General features: G+C 42.3%; 1 long non-coding RNA gene across 2 annotated transcripts in view; it reads left to right on the top strand.

The window, feature by feature from the left end:
* Positions 1 to 10,388, top strand: part of LOC112547036 (uncharacterized) — a 31,465-nt gene extending 21,077 nt beyond the window's left edge. For both annotated transcript variants that reach the window (XR_012901465.2, XR_012901464.2), the window contains one exon: positions 8,167 to 10,388. This is a non-coding gene — a long non-coding RNA (uncharacterized LOC112547036). The remainder of the gene's footprint in view (positions 1 to 8,166) is intronic.
* Positions 10,389 to 18,285: the final 7,897 nt, after the last annotated feature.

The raw sequence follows: 18,285 nt of genomic DNA, 5'->3' as shown, positions 1-18,285 counted from the left end.
CCTGCTTCAATTACTATTTCGGTCGCCTACATTTGCATCCCTAGTTCGAACTAGGGTGCAGGTGTAGACGTACCCAAAGAGACAGAAGGTCAGCATAAAAATAGTGAAGTGTTTTGTTGAGCCAGCTTAAGTTCCTGTGCTAAACGCCTGTGTTAAGGTTCATGGTAGATACTTCTGAACCATGCTGGTAAATGGACCACTTAGCTCCAACCAGGATAAAAGGGAAGGTGATAGGATTACCTTTTGTGCCAGAGGGAAGTAGGCCCGGGTGGAATAATAACCCAAACACATGGCTTCTACCCTCCTCACCCACACTCTAATAATTGTTCTAGCACCATTGTTTTTATGCATCTTTTATTCAGTCTTCAACAAAGGTGTAACTTCTTGCTCTCCCTGGGAGCATTGCTTAAGCAAGGACTTCAGGATTTGGCCCAAAAGAAAATAGGAAATAAATTTCTAAAGAAAAACAATAACTTGGTGGTTAGGTCAGCATTGCCAATCATAACAGAAAACTTGTCCAACAAAGGCTGAAAGACAGAGTCTTGAATGAGCCGCTATTGACTGGAGTCTCTGTTCTACAAGATTAACTTTTGAATAATAGACTACCCCAAACCATAAATAAATAATTAAATCCAATAGTTTTTTTTGGCTTTTACATTTCAGACACATAATTTTGAATGATAACATATAAGAAAGATAGTAAGTTATCAGCTGACTGAGGCAAATACTTGTGCATAAATACAGAATCCAGGAGCCTGGATAGAAAAAAGATGCTTGGTTTACATGGGTCCTAAACTTAGGAACCTCAGAGGGACTTGCATGGATATAACTGAAGACAGAACTGGCCTTTTGGCCTCCGTTCAACAAAACATATAATTAATGTCCTTGGTAATTTGAAAGAGATACAACCCAACAAATGGCACAGAACATAATTACAATCTTTATATATAATATACTTCTGAGCCACTTACGTTCCTTTTCCTTCACAAGGCTATTGTGAGCATACAAGTTTTATAACAAATTGTCTTCCCTCAGCATCCTGACCCATTTTAGGTCACTGTGAAGTACAACATTGTCAACATGGACACACATGAATCACTTAAGGTACATCCACACTAGCTCCCTAGATCAATCTAGGGAGGCTAATGAGGGCGTCCAAAATTGCAAATCAAGCCTGGAATTTAAATATCCCATGCTTGATTTGCATGTTCCCAGTTGGTCGCCATTTTAGAAATTGACTAGCCCGAATTAACTACCCGTGTCTACACGCGGAAGTGAAACAGAATTCCGATTTAAAGCTCCTAAATCGAATTAGCTGGTAAACCTCATTGCAGGAGGAATATCAGCTAATTCGAGTTAGGGCTTTAAATCGGAATCCCGTTTCACTGTCACGTGTAGACGCAGGCAGTTACTTCAGGCTAGTCAATTTCTAAAATGGCGACCGACCGGGAACATGCAAATCAAGCGCGGGATAGTTAAATCCTGGGCTTGATTTGCAATTTTGGTCGCTCTCATTAACCTCCCTAGATCGATCTAGAGGGCTAGTGTAGACGTACCCTTACAGACTGGTATATGGTGACTATGCATGATATTTGTTTGGCATGTGTCATCTTTTCCTCATCCCCTATACCTTTTTCTTCTCTTTCCTTTTTGCTTTGATTCTTTTACTTTCCATACAACACAAGACAGTGAACCAGTGAGAACTGTTTTTGTACAATCCAAGGAAAATGGCTTTATATTTACTTATCTTTGCATTTTTATCCTGATTTCATTTTAATTGTTCTAGTTGTTTTTGATTTCCTTCATACAAAAATGTTTATTAGGTATATTGTGTTACTAATACAAGCAGTTTAATTCTGGGTTTGCCATTGTACTAATTTAGTGCCCTGAGGAAGTATGAGGCATATCCATTAACGCATCATCTATAAAAACTTCTGGATGTATATCCTAGTCTTTCATTAAAATTAATGGTGCCCAGCCCCTGAATGTACACTATGTGTCAGCACCCGAGAAGTTAACTAAGTTCATCCATAAACAGCTTGTTTTACTTCTGTAATCCTTCAGCATGGGTAAGCTTTGTAGGTTAGTAGAAGCATAGCATATGATATGCAGAACTGAGAGTTTAGCATGCACCTGACAAAACTTTATTTCTAGCTACTGAAATGCATGGAGATAATTTAGGTGAATATTAGCCATTCTGTCATATTACTGTTTGAATGATTTCTGAATGTTGTTTACGTTGTAGTCTTATTACCTCCGCAGACCAGGCTGACTTTTGTTTACATGTCTATCACATACGAGTAAATGTTCAGGTTTGTGGAGGGCATTAATTGTAGCAAGGAGGATTACGTCCTGACCTTAATATATATAATTATTGCAGAATAACATGGCACTATGTTTTACATTAAAGTGGTGTCATGTAGAGTAATATAGTAAAATGGCTCTGTTAAACTTTGAAAAACTTGGGTTTTTGTGTCTGTATCATATAGCATGTTAGAGATTTGTTTTAATCTGTGAATAATTTTTTAAATTTTTTTGATATGCATTATAATTCGTGTTACATTGTTCTCCTTTGATTAAACCAAAGAACAGATATGAATGCTTTAGTAGGCCTTATTAGAATGTGCAAGGAATAAGAATCATACGTGTCTGTATAATTAACAGGTTTTTTGGCACAAAAATTATTTGTGCCTTCAGGCAAAGGATTCGTTGCTTTAACAAAATATTGATTCTACAGGGTCCATATATTTACATCAGCTTGTTTAGTGAGAACCTTATGAGAAATCAAAATGCATTTTTCTTAATCCTGCTTCATCCTTGCTGAAATCAGTTCCAAATTGAGACCACATTTTTGCTTTGCCAAATCACAGAGACATTCATTAGAATCTGCACTCATAATATTGTTCAAGATGCAGAGTCAGCAAAGGGTTGTTGGTATACAAAGCCTAATATTGCTTTATTATTCTTTCCCCCAGTGCACTCAACAGGTGGGAAATATTTATCTACCTCCTGTATGTGTCACTGAAACTTTATTCTTAATGTATCTTTTTTGGGATCCCCAGAGGAGTTGAATCTATGCATCTATGAAATAAAGTGTGACTAATGCTGTTTTTAAGGGGCATGGTAAGTAAAATGAGTGCTATTGATTCTTTGGCTCACAAACATTAAATCACTGAAAGCACTGTACTACAGAATGATCATTATGTGGATGGCCACCACACAACTAAATCTCCGAAATATGATTAGCTGATGCAACTGATGAACTTTAGACATTGGCTTTTGTTACAGAGGACTGAAGGTGTTGACAGATTTAGTGAGTGTTTTGGGACTGAAGCCCCTGTAGCTGAAAGAGAAGGGAAGAAAACAAGCCACAGTGCAAGCATATGGATCTATGGGCATCTACCCTGATATACAAATGTTGACAGTTGTAAGGTACCAGATGTGTAGCGGAATCACTGAACAGACTGTCAATATTGAATCTGTGATGACTGAAGACCTTGTTAATTGGTTCTTTACAGGGCCTGATATTGCGGCCTCTATTCATGTGAATAGTTTAGTGTAAGACTAGTCATGCAAGTAAGGACTAGTTGTAGGAGAAATACTTAAGCAAATTTTGGAATTGTGTCTGAAAACTTTGCAATTCATAAGTTACATATAACAGCTGTTAAACCAAAACAAAATCTTCTCCTTGCATCAGAGTATCCCTCACATAAAATAAAACCAAAAGCAACTTGTTCTTCTCCCTGTGAAATTTCTAATTTTCAGAGCTGCATTGATTTAAAAAATCATCCCACACCTTGTTTCAGTTATGGATGACACATGAATTTATTTTCATCTGGTTAAATTATATATAATTATAACCAGATAAGATTTACTTGCATAAATAAAAACTATTTTCTTTTCAGATGGAAATAGCTCATTTCATGTGTTTTCATTTTTTGAGCTGATGGGATAATACACTTTGCAGCAGTACACTGGAGAACAGACAAACTCAACACTGATAATAACTGAAATTTAAAAAGCCTCTGGATGCCAGGAAAATAAAATATTACAGAAACAGAATTTCCTTCTTTTGCGGGGATATTTTAGGCACTGTTGCGATAAAGCATGCCAATTTTAGTAATCATAAATGTGAATATTTCAGACTGAACAGAAATGCATTTCAAAGTACTTTTTTTTTGGAATATGTTCTCTTAACAGTTCCTGAAAATTGTCATTTAATGAGAAGACTCAAAAGAGAAATCTAAACCACAACTTTTCCATGAAGGAGATATCTATACCAGTTGGCTTTTCTCTGGCTACTACCTTTGAGAAGAAAGGTAGTGGATTTTATTTGAACATGTGAAGGCCAAACATTGCCAGCACTAATCACTATATCTATTTCTTATTCATAGAGGGCATTTTCTGGCTGGATTTTCCTGGATAAGTTTGTCCCCTTTTCCTTTAGAGACTTAGTACTTCTGAGTACAGTCAATATGCTTCAATTTAAAAAGCAATACAGCATCTCTGGTCCTTCATTCAAACTGAGGAGTCCATCAGCCAGCCTCTATAATAGAATACTCCAAAGCTGTGTCTAGACTGGCCAGTTTTTCCGGAAAATCAGCCGCTTTTCTTGAAAAACTTGCCAGCTGTCTACACCGGCCGCTTGAATTTCCGCAAAAGCACTGACTTCCTACTGTAAGAAATCAGTGCTTCTTGCGGAAATACTATTCTGCTCCCGTTCAGGCAAAAGTCCCTTTTGTTCAAAGCTTTTGCCCAAAAGGGCCAATGTAGACAGCTCAGATTTGTTTTCCGCAAAAAAGCCCCGATTGAAAAAATGGCAAGCGGGGCTTTTTTGCGGAAAAGCGCGTCTAGATTGGCACGGACACTTTTCCGCAAAAAGTGCTTTTGTGGAAAAGTGTCCGTGCCAATCTAGATGCTCTGTTCCGAAAATACTTTTAACGGAAAACTTTTCTGTTAAAATCATTTCCGGAAAATCATGCCAATCTAGATGCAGCCCAAGTGTTATTGCCATGTTGGTCAATGAGGTCAATTATTTCAAGAGGAAACACAGACTTTCAGATCCTCCCTCCCTATTTTTTCCATAAAATGACTTTGAGGCAAATTATAGTTATTACACACATGCGCGTGTCAGTGACTTACACCTTACTGAACATGTGAAACAGATCTTGAATGTCATTCACTTAGAGAAACATAGTTAAATGTTCAATGAATAGTAAGTTTAGCTTCTTAATTACAACTGCTTCTTTTAGGGTTGCCTATACATAGGCCTGCATCAAGGTAACAAAATCTGTTTTCATTTCATAACCAACTTAAGGAAAAATCAAAATAGGGCACTTACATCCAGAATAAGATAGTCCACACACATATTTGCACTAATAGAACAAAGGTGAGAATTAAAACAGATTTAGTTACTTCAGTGAAAATTTGTTTGGCGATCGGCCTTCAGACGGGTAGGAATTAATACCTGTTCCTAGGCAGTAAAGGAGTGTGCTGAGCTTCCACTGATTTTGCTAGGAGTTGAGGGCCTGCAGCACCTTGCAGGAATGTACCCTTAAAAATAAATACAATACAACTTTAAAACATCTAGATTTTATTTTTTTACATAAAATTATTCCTTAATGAGATTAAACTGATTTATTCTTCACAACCCTGATTCAGCAAAGCACTTGCATACCTGCTTAATGTTAAGTTCCACTCACTCTTTGGTAAAGAGCAAGGGGTTACAGCACATGCTTAAAGTATGAAGTTTAAGGACTCTTCATAGAGTGATATTGGCAGCTTGAATTAACTTGGATGCTTTTCTCTGTATCCTTATGCTTTTTTCTAATATTATTGAATTGTGACCATATTTTCAAATTCAGGGTTTGCCATCAAGATTGCATAAGCACCTGATGCATACATGCAAACCACATCTCAATAGCCATATATATATTTACCACATCATAGCCTTTACCTTTACCACAAACTTGGGACTGTAAAATTTGGCTGGAATTTTGTAGGGTGTTTTTGTTGTAATCCCACTGTTTAGAATGGGAAGTACTACAGGTACCATATGAAATGTAACTACATTTCTTTTCTGTGGAACACACTGAAAATATCCAAGTCCCTGATCAGTATATGCAAATGTCAGATGGCATGCATGTCAGCTGCAAATTAATTTTTGTAGACATACTATTTGTAACAATTTTAAACATTTTGTTCATGAAATCATTTGTCCATCTCCAGTGAATGCAATGTTATTCCCTGTAGCGTGCATTCTGATTCAGACCTGGAAAGGGGTTTCTATAACTTCCCTTGGAAGATTATTCCACTGTATAACAGAAGTTTCTTCAAAGAAATCTTCTCTTAAAATAAACTGAAATTACCTTTCCATCATTTCATTCCATCAGTTATCATTTTTGTACTGTGTTGGATCACTGGAATTAATTCCTAGAGTACAAGAAGTAAGTATTGAAGAATACACTGATGTGGATGAGTCTCTATTGACAGGAGTCATGGACTACATGCAATAACATCAATTCATTTTAATGTTGGAATGATGTCAGTTTTTTTCCTCATGCTGTCATTTTAGGGAGAATTTTCTGCTTATCTGTACACTCATGCTAAACTCTCTCTCAGGCTAGAATGAATGCCAAGGAATAGGAATTTGGGGTGAAGTTAGGCCTTTTAATACTTTTGGTAATATTTAAGTCATCTTGTCTTCTGAGATGAGCTGACTTTCATAAGATAGCCAGGGATGTTTAGTTTTGAGTTTTTATTATTGACCAACTAGTTTGAGGAACTCAAGCTCCTTTCTCTATTGCCATTTGAGGGATAGGTTTCAGAAGGTCAGGTCTTCGGATGGATGGATGTTTCTCCATGCTGAATATTCTAATATGGTTATGAATCCTAGAAGGTAGAGTTCTTCTAGGCTAGACGTTTTCAAACAAGGCTGAATGTTTCCTGACATCTTTAGTGTGATGAAGAGGGATAGCTAAGACTAATAAGCTAAAATAATAATTGTGTGAACATTCACCATACATACAAAGTAAACCTTTCCTTTGGTTAAAAAAAGATTAGTTAACTTCCCCCATGGATGTGTTTCATTTGTGTGGATCTCTGCACTGATGGATTCTTTGTGATACTCAATTTGCAAAAATGCCGCAAGAAGCAAAGTATTTTTGGGTTGAAAAAAATTAGGTCGTTTCCTACATCTAATGAGACATCTTTTCTTATCAGTTTTCCAGCCTAGGTGCAGATAGTTTGATTATAAGCTTCCAACCTTTGAGAACTTACTCAGAAAACCTATGTCTCACTTGTGACTCGCTAGAAACTACATCTACATTATGGTGCTCCTGTTAAGACAACTGATTTGTCCAGCCCTAAGTAACATGTTCAAAAACTGGTGAAAATTTTAAGGAAACAGGCAGAGGAATGAGAGAATCCTGTTCTTTTTCTCCAAGTTCAATAATTGAATGGGGTCACTAAGACATAGTGTTTAAGTATTTGTTCTCCCTGTTATTATTTACTGAATTCAGGCATAAAAGCTGGGAGCAGCTTTATGAATTCAGTTATTTGGAGGGCTATAGTTTTCCCTGAATATATAACCAGAGAGCCAGCAAGCCTCTGACACAGCATATTTTTAAACAAAATAGAAAACCATCTTATAAGCACATTGCTTGAAGATTATTGCAAGCAAATACCAATGTAGGCTGTTGTGGTTGGTTGAGTAGAGACTGCTGAAGTCACTCATATAAAATACAGTGACACAAATGCCTAGGTCTGGATTGAATTTTTCCAGCAGCCAATACCATAGGCATTTCTTCTTTGTTTCAGCTTCATTGATTTATTTTATTTATTCCTGGCTAATATGGGCCTGGTTTCATAGCTTGTACTCCTGGATCAGGTTTTGCCTGAGCTGCACTGTCCTTTGGTCACTTTTCTTTGACTCCAGTGAATTCAGTGACTATGAAGAATATACTTTTTTCCCTTTTAGTCTTCAGTCCTGTAAAAATGACCCCTTGCATAAAATGAATGTGCTTTTTTTTTTTCAGGTGAAAGGCAATGTTATGATTCTGCATGCCCAAGCACTATATGTTTTCAGCAGACATGTACATGCTGTAATCTGAGCACCCTGGTCCAAACATGAATCCCACTCACTCACTGTTTTTAATTTCTTGGCAGAGGTACAACATTTAACTCCGTCTCCTGGCTTACGAAGCAGAGCTCAGTCTGAGGTCTTAGTAAAACAGATGCAGACCGTGATATGGGCAGCTATGAATTGGCCACCTCTATGAATGCAATACTTATAGTTTCTGGACATCCACAAAACCCTCTAATTGTACGGATTTTCTGATCTCTTCTTGAAGTGGACTGTAGTTAATTCCTCAGTTTAACAAGGTTCTCTCAAGTGTTTTCAGGAGCAATTTGCATGAGACTCAATGTAAGTAGTTAGAAGTTAGAATTTCCGAAGAGCAAGGATAGTATGACAGGAAATTATGTCCCAAATATATGTCCCAGACTCACTCAGCAGGCAGCAGACCACCTGTGTGGCAAAACTAGAGATTCCTCCAGAGCCACCAATTGATCTTTTATTTAGTGTGCCAAGAAGTCTAAGGGAAAAAACACTGAAAGAATATCTTCCACAACTATCATATTAGAGCCATAGGACCTAAAGAAGAAGTGTGACGCCAGCTGGCAGGACTAATACCACTTCTCACTGAAGCTCAGGGAAGTGCGTTTAGCAGCAATCTGCCATTAGTATGTCTAGGAACAAAATGAATGTATATATGTACAGTGTAAAAATATACTGTGCTCTCCAGGCCCTATCATGGGTCTTTGCCTGGTCTCTAAAATGGCAAGTGACATTTTTCAAATCTGCGCTTCTGTGCAAATTGCATGATCTGCATGTGCTATCTACATTTGCAAGGGCAAAACAGGTTGCTTGTTTTCTTCAGTGACTTAGTTCATGTAATTTGCACATACATTCTGAGCTTTTGCATGACTAAAACTATAGAGCTGAAGCATTGTGTGCACCATTTTAATACATACATTAAACACTCCCACAGACTCAAATGTAAATTTTATTCCACGCCAACTCACCCAAGGGTCTGAGGGTTCCATTAGGCTCTAAGGAATTTGGCTAAGGTCAGTACAAATATTTTGATACTTCTAATCGCTCAGTGTGTGAATAAAGCAAAATGTTTTGAAAGTCATATTATATTGATTTATAGCTATATAAAATAACTATTATATTTTGGGTTATATTAATCTACTGTACAGTACAGTTTTACATGTACACCTACCATACAACTTATATCCAATGGCTACATGAATTTGGCTGACTTTATTAAACCATGTACAGTATGCTATAATTCATTTCATTCAAGTTACTGAAGTTATAAACACAGAGAAGTGAATTGGTCCAATTAAAATATGGTCCAGCTTGAACCTCAGCGTTTTCCTTGAACCAAAATTAATATTTGTTGGGTTCAAAAAAAAAAGTTTGGATAAGGAACCCACACTCCTAAAACTTTAACTAGGTCTTCCTGACTCCAAGCACGCACTGTATCCACACCGGCCTGTGCTTGTCTTTGTGTGATGTCCAATAGGATCTCCTTGGTTTCCTTCTCATTGAAAACCTCAGGAGGTTTTTCCAGGTGACAAAAAAGGCTTCGCCTGTTGCCTTCTTTCTCTGTTGCCCACCACAAACTCTGTTACATTTGGAGAACCTCACAGGTCTGTCTGTGTGACTTCTGAGCCTCCCATAATCTACCACCTACTGTGTACCTTTGATTGGAGAAGTCCCTCAGTGTACCTAAAGGTGCATCCACTTTCTGGGTGAGGGAAAGCCAAGCTTTTATAACCCTACACTAATCTTCAAATGGGTGACAGAAAGAAGTAAAGGGTGGCCAACTTTTGGCTGACTAAAAATATATTATGATTGACAGTCTCAGGGGGTAGTCGTGTTAGTCTATAACTTTAAATACAATGAGTGGTCCTGTGGCACCGTAAGCTACTCTGTGGAACTATTTTGGGATACTGGAAGTGTCCTGAAATAGCTATTCTGCATCTTTAACGTACCCGTTATTTTGAAATAGATTTCAAAATAACGGGCACGCTATTCCAGCATCCCTGTAAACCTTATTCCATGAGGGTTAAGGAACGTTTTAGAATAGAGCTTTAATTTGAAATTTGGCACTTGTGTATGTCTACACTGCACGGCTATTTTGGGATGTTGGAGGATACTGGAGGATATCCTGTATCTGAAATAGTGTTTTATTTCAGAATTTGGCACTGTGTGGCTACGTCTAGACTGGCATGATTTTCCGCAAATGCTTTTAACGGAAAAGTTTTCCGTTAAAAGCATTTGTGGAAAAGAGCATCTAGATTGGCACGGACGCTTTTCCGCAAAAGCACTTTTTGCGGAAAAGCGTCCGTGCCAATCTAGACGTGCTTTTGAGCAAAACAAATCTGAGCTGTCTACACTGGCCCTTTTGCGCAAAAGCTTTTGTGCAAAAGGACTTTTGCCAGAATGGGAGCAGCATAGTATTTCTGCAAGAAGCACTGATTTCTTACAGGAGATCGTCAGTGTTCTTGCGGAAATTCAAGCGGCCAGTGTAGACAGCTGGCAAGATTTTCCACAAAAGCAGCTGCCAGTCTAGACACAGCCTGTAGATGCACCAAATTTCAAAATAAGCTATTTCAAAATAGATTTGAAATAATTTGCGTATTAGGAACTCAAGAGGCTGGGAGGAATGGACTCTCTATACTCCCTCTCTCCCCTGCTTTTTGTACACTTGTGCTTGGCATAATTTGGATGAAGTTAGGTGACATGATAAAGAGACCAAACACAATGCAGAGACCAGTACAAATAGGCTACGTCTACACTGGCCCCTTTTCCGAAAGGGGCATGCTAATTTCACAGGTCGTAATAGGGAAATCCACGGGGGATTTAAATATCCCCCGCGGCATTTAAATAAAAATGTCCGCCGCTTTTTTCCGGCTTTTAGAAAAGCCGGAAAAGAGCATCTACACTGGCCCCGATCTTCCGGAAAAAAGCCCTTTTCCGGAGGATCTCTTATTCCTACTTCAAAGCGGCGGACATTTTTATTTAAATGCCGTGGGGGATATTTAAATCCCCTGCGGATTTCCCTATTATGACCTGTGATATTAGCATGCCCCTTTCGGAAAAGGGGCCAGTGTAGACGAGCCTCTGGTGTTCACTATCACATCACCTAACATGATTAAACTCTAGCCTACATTAGGTTGTGTCACAATTAGCTAATATGATGCTGAATGTAATTTGTCCTCCCGCAAATGTGCAATAAAAAAAAATATTTCCAGTATGGGAGACTTCATTCTCTGTGGTCTAATCACTTGGGGTATGTCTACACTACAAAGTTAATTTGAACTAACAGACGTTAGTTCGAATTAACTTTGATAGGCGCTACACAAGCGCTCCGCTAGTTCGAACTTAATTCGAACTAGCAGAGCGCTTAGTTCGAACTAGGTAAACCTCATTGTACGAGGACTAAGCCTAGTTCGAACTTACTAGTTCGAATTATCGGGTGTGTAGCCCCTTAATTCGAACTAGTGGGAGGCTAGCCCTCCTCAGCTTTCCCTGGTGGCCACTCTGGCCAACACCAGGGAAACTCGTATGCCCCCCTCCCGGCCCCGGACACCTTAAAGGGGCATGGGCTGGCTACGGTGCCCGTGCCAGATGCAAGCCTGCCAGCACCCAGCTAGCAGACCCTGCACCTGGCACGGCTCAAGCCAGCCACCCGATCCCCCCCAGCCCTCCCCCTCTTCCCGGGACCAGGCTGGCGGCTCCCGGGAGCTTGCCCGGGACCACAAGAGGTGGGCACCCGCCTGGTCTAGTGCGGACATCGTGGACCTCATCCACAACCTCCACACTAGGCACAGGAAAGTGGCCGTCTAGGGCATGAGAGCTGCCAGCCTGGCCACCCAGGAGCAGGTGTGCATGAAAATCAAGGTGGTCCACTGAGACCCCCGATCCTGAGCCCTGAGTTTACAATGGCCGTCCTGGGTCAGACCAAAGGTCCATCTAGCCCAGTAGCCTGTCTGCCGACAACGGCCAACCCTAGGGACCCTGGAGGGGATGGACCGAAGACAGTGACCAAGCCATTTGTCTGGTGCCATCCCTCTCCAGCCTTCCACAAACCTTGGGCAGGGACACCACTCCTACCCCCTGGCTAATACCACTCCATGGATCCAACCTCCATGACTTTATCTCACTTTTCTTTAAACTCTGTTCTAGTTGTAGCCTTCACAGCCTCCTGCAGCAAGGAGTTCCACAGGTTGACTCTTTGCTTTGTGAAGAACAACTTTCTGTTACTAGTTTGAAGCCTGCTACCTATTTCTTTCCTTTGTCCTCTAGTCCTTCTTTTATGGGAACTAATGAAGAACTTTTCTGATGCACCCTCTCCACCCCACTCATGCTTTTATAGACCTCTATCATATCCCCCCTCCATCTCCTCTTTTCTAAGCTGAAAAGTCCCAGTCTCTTTAGCCTCTCTTCATATGGGACCTGTTCCAAACCCCTCATTATTGTAGTTGCCCTCCCCTCTCCCAGCCTTTCTCTTCCCCTCTACCACCTCCTTTTCCCAGTCTCCCCGTGTTTTGTTCAATAAAGAGAGATTCTATTTTTGAACACAATTGTCCTTTATTTAGTACATCAGGAAGGGGGGCTAGGAAGGGGTAAGTGTAAAGAGGTGAGGGAGGAATGGGGTACGAGCCCCCGATGGGGAGGACTGGGCTGGCTCTGCGGGCTTCTGGGGGTGGAAGCTCTCCTGCAGCCCCCCAATTGGCCCCTCTCCCCAGATGGCAGCCTGCGGCAAGTGCAGCCGGGCTGATGGCCGAGTGCTGTGATGTGCCCAGTGTGGGCACTCCGGGCACTCCAAGCCAGGACTGTTTTGCAAGCGGGGCACCCCTGAGAACTGTCTGTCCGGGGTGGGGGTCGGGTCCCTTTAAGCACAGCCCTCGGCTAGCCTGAGACAGCAGCTCCACGCTCTAAGTCCTCCTCTGATGCCCTGCCGGCACTGCTTCCGGCCATCCTTAACCCCGCTTCAGGGTCCACTTAATGTGGACATGCTAGTTCAAATTAGCAAAACGCTAATTCGAACTAGTTTTTTAGTCTGGATGCGTTAGTTCGAATTAGGTTAGTTCGAATTAACTAAGTTAGTTCGAATTAGCGCTGTAGTGTAGACATACCCTTGTACTGATGCAGAGCAGATATAAAATGCTACCGTTCTGATTCAGTGTTGATACACAAAGGGAAGGACATTCAAGGGTCAGGCCCACAATCTCAGTACCCTACTTATAATGCATCCCTTGCCCTATCCCTATGGAGGCATATCAGTTTCTAGATCATAAGCCTTGTCTTAGTTAATGGAATAACAAAATTATTGACATATTAGCCAATTAGCCCATCATAAACGGGATTTTCAGGTCTCTCCTCTATGTCAGTCTTCTCTCCTGAGCCTCTGGTCTCTCACTCCATCTCTCTCTCTCTCTCTCTCTCTCTTCTCCTCCTACTGCCCCCCTCTCAGCTCTCCTCCACCTCCTGCCTCTCTCTTTCTCTTCTCCTCCCCCTCCTGCCTCTCATTCGGGGGACCATGGAGCTCAAACGGCCGTTTGTGCCGCTTGCTCCCGCACAGCGGCCCGGCTGAGCGTTGCAGAAGTCAGCCGAGCACCACGGCAGGAGGTGAAGGGGGGCAGGGCAGTGACATACATGGCCAGGGGGCATCCCTTCAACTCCCACCGTGGTGCTCGGTTGACTTCTGTGCCGCTCAGCCAGGCTGCTGCGGGGGAGCAAGCGGCCATTTGGGTCCCGGACTCCCCATGCAGCACGGGCCACCCAGAGGGAACAGCATTTCAGCGTTACAGACTCACAGACACTGGGCTACTATATATATGATAGTGCAAATATTCATCATGTGATTTATTTCCTCCGCTTGATTGTACAGGTCACATTCTGTGTAGTAAGTGTTAAATTCTGATTTTTTTAATGGTGACCATTGCATAATATATGGTCATGTACACTACTGGATGCCCACCACATCATGGGTAGATCCTCATGGATACCTGCCACATCTTAAGAGGCGTAGGTTGAGAAGATGGCTTTAAGCTCACTCGTGTTGCCCCCAAATCTGGGCAGTTTACTCGGTCAATTCCCCGGGTTAAATTAGAAAACCTTGAGTAAGTTGGGTAACTGCAGATGGCCCAACTTCAACAGCAAGGAACAAGCATGATAGAAGCTATAATGTTGGCTCTGGCAGTTCCCCATTAACTATCTTTCTAAATGTCCCCTATGACTAGCATTTGAGCATCTGTCGCATCTGAGCACCTTAGAGCCTTAACAGGTTTTGCTTCACCACATGTGTGAGGTCAGAAAACTATTATTCCCTTGGGAAACTGAGACTAAGGGTACATCTACGCTGCACGGCTATTTTGAAATAGTCTGGAATTTTATTTTAAACCTTATTTCAAAATAGCATGTCTACACTGCAGGGAAGCCTCAAAATTAGTCCGAGGTAGGCTTCCCCAATGTAGACATGCTATCTTGATTTAGAGCCCCAGGGGCACTGGGGAGGAATAACTTAGAATGGCCCTGGTGAGGGGCTATTTTGAAATAGCAGCAGTGGAGCGTCTACACATGCCTTATTTTGAAATAGCTATTTTGGAATATGCATTATTCCTCATAGAATGAGGTTTACAGATTTCGGAATAAGCCAGGCCTGCACAACTCGGAAAGCATCGAGGGCCGTATTACTCCAAAGAAAACAGCTGCAGTCTGCAAGTAGGGTTGCCAGATGCTCTCCCAAAAAGCTCAAGATTTTGTTGACTCACAGTAACACACAAAAAGAAGAAATATCTCAAGGCACAAAATTTGTTCCCTCTGATACAAGTTATAATATCGACGGGGTGTAGATTTTACCAGCTGGCGAGCTGTGACGGAGCGACCCGCCCCGCACTCCAACAGCGCTGACCCCCATGCTGCACCGGGAGCACGGCATTCTGACAGAGGTCTGCACCATGCAAGTGACCGCCCAGCCGAGCAGTGTGCAGGGGGGCCGAGTCCTGGGATGGGAGCCGGAAGTGGGGGCAGGGCTGCACGCGGGTGTAGGGCGCGGCCAGAGCGTGCGTGCATCCCTGATGTCAGGGGGAGAGGCGCCAACACAAGAGAGCAACGCATTCAAAAGGGGAGTAGAGGAGAGCGGAAGAGAGGAGGGAGGAAATTTGATTTCTGAAAGTCATCGCGGGCCGCACAGTGAGCCCCTTCGGGCCGTATGTTGTGCAGGCCTGGAATAAGCCACCAGTTATTTTGAAATTATTTCGAAATAACAGAATTGCTGTGTAGAGGCTCACAATGTTATTTCAAAATAACGCTAGTTAGCTCGAAATAACAGTGCAGTGTAGATGCACCCTTAGTGAGTTATCAAGGTCCCAGAGGAAGCCTGTGGGAAAACAGGGACTTGACACAGGTCTCCCAAATCGAAGGCAAATGCTCTGGCCGCCAGACTATACTTTCTTTCTCCTGCTGGATCTGCTTAAGCTGACTTTGAGGCTGCTTCATGTTCATGGTGCAGCACACAGCAGCTGCACCACAGCAAAGGAGTTCTGTCTATCTCTACCATATATTTTGCCTCCTTTCACCAACACATGCACATACATTCTGTACAAAAGGAGATAGTACATTAACTTATGGCAGGTCCTAAGTGTAATTAGATTGGAAAAGGACATTTAAAAAAAAAGAAACTTAAAAAATACCCCCCCTTCCAGACATCATCAGTGGACATTTTATTTTTTAATAATTCATGATTAATTGGTTCAAGGACTGCCCTTTGTAACTAGAGCAAAGGGAGATTAATATTAGCTAACTCTTAGATGCATTTGGCAATACACTTTTAGACAATTTTTACTGCACCCCTAAGGAAATAAGAGCACTATGTATTCTGAGGGGAAAACACTTTTCAAATATTCGGTTTTTCTTGGTTGTGTGTGTCTGTTGTGTAAGTGTTCCTTGGTGGCAGTGAATAAAGTGCTCTTCTGTGGAACACACTCTCCTGTCTCCTTCGGCAGACTTAGTGTCTGTACAGGGAATTCCTGTTCCTAGCCCAAACCCACAGGCTCTAGGCACTGAAGGACAAGGTCAGCCATCTCACACTTTCTCTTTCTGAGCTGTACTCTGCACAAATAGAGAAAGACCAGAAAAGAGGGTGGGGGAGGACACTTACACTTTTGCCTGGGAAATTCAACTGACATTTCTTTCTTAAAGCAAACTCGTTTCTGAGTCCATTTTCGCAGATTCCCTGATAGGTTCAAATATACCCTGTCATTAATTTTAATGAATTAGCAATAGCTGTTGTATGGGGAAATACTGCACTGTTTTATCAGTCTTGAAAGCTACAATGAGAGAAAGTGCAGTACTGCAAGCCACATTTCTCACCTTCCTGTCTCCTCTCTGGTTTCTTTTCCTCCAATGGTAGTGACTGAGTCACAATGGCATCCACTGCCAGGGATGCTGGATCATCTTTTATAGTGGGGGTGGTGAAGGCATGTATTTAGGTTATTACTATTTCAAGCCAAGGGATTTGGCAACATCCCTAGCATCCTTAGTTCCAGGACCTATTGCAGGGGTAGGCAATAAGCTGGAGGCAGTTTGCCAGAATTGGTTCCTGGTGGGCCACTGCCACTTTATTTATCTGAACCTCTGCAGGTATGGCTGCTTGTAGCTCCCATTTGCTGCGGATCATCATTCTTGGCCAATGGGAGCAGCAGGAAATGGCGAAGATCAAGATACCTTTTCCCACAACTCCCTTTGGCTGGGAATGGTGTTCCGCAGTCAACAGGAGCTGCAAGAGCCCATACCTATGGAAGTGCAGGTAAATAAAGTGGCAGTGGCCCACCAGGGGCTAACCCCAGCAAACCACATCTGACCTGTGGGCCAGTTATTGCCCACGGCTGACCAGGACTAAAGACAGGACTACCTCATAGAGCTTCCTCTGTTTAGACCTTAGCCAAAAGACCTGGGGAGCACACTTTGTTGCTATTTATGCACTTTCAACACAGATAAACATATCTTTACCTGCATTCTAATTTTGTTGAGGGCTGGAGTGGTACTCGCTGTCAGTCTGAGGAGCAGGAAGTTCACAGCTACATTGCAACAGGAGTAATGACAATTCACTCAGTGCCTCTCCTTTGCTTAATGGAGGGAGAAACCTTTTGCTCTAATAGTTTACTTCTGTCACCCAAGTGGCTCATCTGAGTTGGCTGACAGCTCTGTTCAGCATTCATGGTCAGCTGACATGGCTACAGAGGAGTAAGCACCTTCATTTCCCAATGCTGATAGACAGCCAGGCTTACCAATGAGGCCTTAGCAATGTTCTTTGGTTTCAACATTAGGGGCCACATAATTTATGCCACTGTCCCTTAGAAAACACGGACACATTTTCTGCTTTAATGTTTTTTTTCTACTGTTGCTAGTTAGCATAACAGCTGCTTCAAAAGAATGCTGAATGTGCAGATAAGATATCACTCCTCAAAATCCTGATTACTATCAGAAGGTTTACCGAAGGCCTTGGTTATGGATGTGCACATGAGTGTTTATGCCTATGGTTATATATACAGGCTGGTAATTTCCCGTCTTTGACTAATTTAGAGATATTCAGATAGTATAGTAACTGTGTGCACAAGAACATTAAATGTGTCTTCTTTCCCCACCTATTGACCTGTGAAGTGTGAAACTGCAATAGTGAAAGAACAGGAGAAAATGAGAAAAGGCAAGGCCAGGAATGCTGTATTTGTGAAGTATTTTTCCATGTACTGTATATAGTACTTTGTAATGCTCAGTGTAGCATTAGTGCCCTTGTGATGGGGGCTTGAGACCTCGCACTAAGAGCAGCACCGCTTCGGCACTCTGGGGAGCGAGCTCTGAATTGTGCTGGGTCTGCTGCGCATGCGCGGCCACGCCCCCAGAACCGGCGGGGCTTGGGACCTGGAGGAGAGAGAAGGTGGGGGAAGCTGCAGTGTCACCCCAATGCTCTGTGGAGCGCGGGGAATTTAAAGGGAGGCCAGGAAGTGGAAGTGGGGGGGAGGGAGAAGTGGGAGAGCTGGAAGGAGTGGAGTGGAGGCTGGCTGTGTTCTCCCCAGCAGGAGACTGGAGGGACGTGGGTGAGCCAAGAGGACCCTGAGCCAGATCCGGAGAGCCTGGCCCTGTCCAGAGCAGAGTGGAAAGACCTGCACCCCGGAGGAGAGCCCCGCTCAGACATTGAGTGACGG

This window comes from Pelodiscus sinensis, chromosome 2, assembly GCF_052426305.1.
Source record: "Pelodiscus sinensis isolate ZL-2025 chromosome 2, ASM5242630v1, whole genome shotgun sequence".
Taxonomy (NCBI): Eukaryota; Metazoa; Chordata; order Testudines; family Trionychidae; genus Pelodiscus; species Pelodiscus sinensis.
Note: the sequence above shows the minus strand (reverse complement) of the source record. Positions and strands in the feature narration are given on the sequence as shown.